Source organism: Fukomys damarensis, unplaced genomic scaffold, assembly GCF_012274545.1.
Source record: "Fukomys damarensis isolate Sample0158 unplaced genomic scaffold, DMR_v1.0_HiC HiC_scaffold_2, whole genome shotgun sequence".
Lineage (NCBI taxonomy): Eukaryota > Metazoa > Chordata > Mammalia > Rodentia > Bathyergidae > Fukomys > Fukomys damarensis.
In genome coordinates this window covers 7981631-7984208 of record NW_022900914.1, presented here as the reverse complement: position 1 = coordinate 7984208, position 2578 = coordinate 7981631, and positions in this window count along the sequence as shown.

Below are 2578 nucleotides of genomic sequence, written 5' to 3'. Positions count from 1 at the left end.
GGAAATTCCCATATCTGATTTGATTTTGGTTTTGATTAGACGTCTTCATAGATCTCCCAAGACAAAATGTCGAAGTCAGCCTTCGCCTTCTCTCTCTGCTTGTTGTCTTTTGTCCTGAATTATAAAATTATAAGTTTTTTTTTAACTGAGAAAAAATTACATTTCAGGATGGCAATCAATGCCGGCCTTTTTGTGGAGACCAGAAGTTGCTTCATGGAAGATGTTCATTTGTTTCAGGACACACAACTGGAGCTGACCCCTGAACTCTGTTAGTACAAAGCAAGGACCCAACTACCTGTCTTGGTGCGTATGAGAAAGCCATCAGGGATCCTACAGGGGGTTACTGACTCATGAGATGTTAATACCTGTTAGTAATACGCGTTTAATGCATTGGTTGGATTATGTCTCCGAGAGTTGTTGTATCTAGAACATTATCATCTCCCAATTTGGAATCAGACTACTCCACGTCTGAACTCCGTGTGTTCTTGCAAAGTGGTGTGTGTTGCTCTGGGATCAGTTGTTTGTATGTGATAAGGAGCTGGGTGGGGGACAGAAGGGCTCACTTCTTCAGTTTAGGCGGAAGATCCCTCACACATCCCTACTAGGACTGGGAGTTGGTGCCCCACAGGAGGTGCTATTTTAATCACCAGCTTTGGGGAAGTGCTCTGTAGGTGTTGTTTGATATCCCCTTGATCAGTAATACAGGGAAGATGCTAGTTGTGGGGCAGGACAGGAGAAGTGAAAGCAAAAGATGACTTCCTGGGGATGGGGTGACTTGGGCCCCTTAGACCTGGACTGCAAAGAGAGGCAGGTGGGCTTGGCCTGGCAGTGAGACAAGCTTCATCCTGGGGTGTGCAGGATTTGGGAAAACTTGGAAGTCAGCTCTGGGCCTAGTGCCACGTCTTAGAACAGTGATGAGATGTACTCTGTCGCTACTTCTGTTCTCCCCAAGGGGTTCCTCGACTCTAGCTGTGGTGGGGAGAAGTAGCAGGAAGGCTGGCCTATGCTTTGTGCTGGGCAGGAGCCAGGAGCGAGAAAGGCCTAGTGGCTCTGGGTACAAAGGGGCTGTGAGGGAGCTGGGCACAGTGGTGGCGGGTGGAGCTGAGCAGGGAGCAGGCTGGAGATTTTTCAGGCTCTCAAAGAAGTGGGCCTTATCTTGTAGGCTGTGGGGGCCTACTAAAGGGCAGTAAGAAAGATGTGGTTTACCATACCCCTCGCCCCCGCCCCCCAGCCCACAGAACTGGGGATTGAACCCAGGGCCTCATGTGTGCTAGGCAGGTACCCTCCCTGTGAGCTAAATTGCTGAAGGACATTACAAAAGATGGCAGTAGCCAGGTGTGGTGATACTCACCTGTAATCCCAGCATTCTGGGAGGCTGAGGCAGGAGGATCTTAAGTTTGAGTCCAGCCTGGGCAACTTAGTTACATAGCGAGACCCTGTCTCAAAATTAAAACTTTAAAAAGGTAAGGGGTGCTGGAGACATAGCTCAGTGTGAAGGCCCTGGGTTTAATCCCTAGATTACATACAAAAAAAAAAAAAGATTGTGGTGTGATCAAAGGTATTATATACACTCTCTCATGACTTTATGGAGAGCTGCACTGGGCACCTGCTGCTTTAATCTACCCAGTGCCTCTCTTGTCCTGACGATCACCATCATCTTTTGGTGAAGTCTTTAAACTGGTAGAATGTGAATGTAGGGCTGCTGGTGACCAAAAATTCTTCCTGCCATGTGGGGAGAAAATATTTGTGAGATGGCAAGAGATAGAACCTGAAGGATAGAGTTTGAGGCACAAGGTTCAGTCTTGAATAATGCCAAGTGGAAACAGCAGTTAGAAGAGAGAAGCCCAAGGACATTGCTGAGATACTAGATCCAGCCGTTCCTGAAGCGTACTCCATCTTCCCTTTCACACAAGCCAATTTTTTTTTCATGCTTAATCTGCTTGGTTGCCTTTCTTTCACATATAAGTGAGAGTGCTAGCAGTGGCATGTTCTCCCTGGTTTGTGCTTCTCTGGACTCAGTATCCCTAATACATGTTACATCTGAGGCTGTTTGTAGATGTCCCGCCCTACTCATCCTCTTCGGGATTAAGAAGTCCACACTAATTCCCAGGAGAAGGGTTATAGTACAGTAAAGTGCACGATGGACTCTTCTCTGAAGAGTCTGAGATATGACGTTGATTCCCAGGGGTCAGTGCTGGTGAGGCGCAGGGGCCCTGGCCATGGCTGTGAGCTGGGGTATCTCCACGTCTATGAAGGACGAAGCAACTCAGCTGGCCGAAGGGAGTTCTGCGGTCAGACCTGGAACACCTGGGAGGGGAAGGAGTGTGCCCTTCCTTTATGGTCCAGAGCATCCCAGGGTCACCCCAAACACAGATGAAACCACTCGGCCATCTGTACTGCCTGTTAATGAGCCAATTCATAATTTGAACGTAGCTTTAAGAAAAGTCGAGAGGAAGGGAACAGGGGAGCACAGAGACTCGTTTTTATTATCTGAGAGAAGGTATGGTGTGAGTGTGTATGTATGACGTGTGTGTGTGTGTGTGTGTGTGTGTGTGTGTGTGTGTGCGCGCGCGCGCGC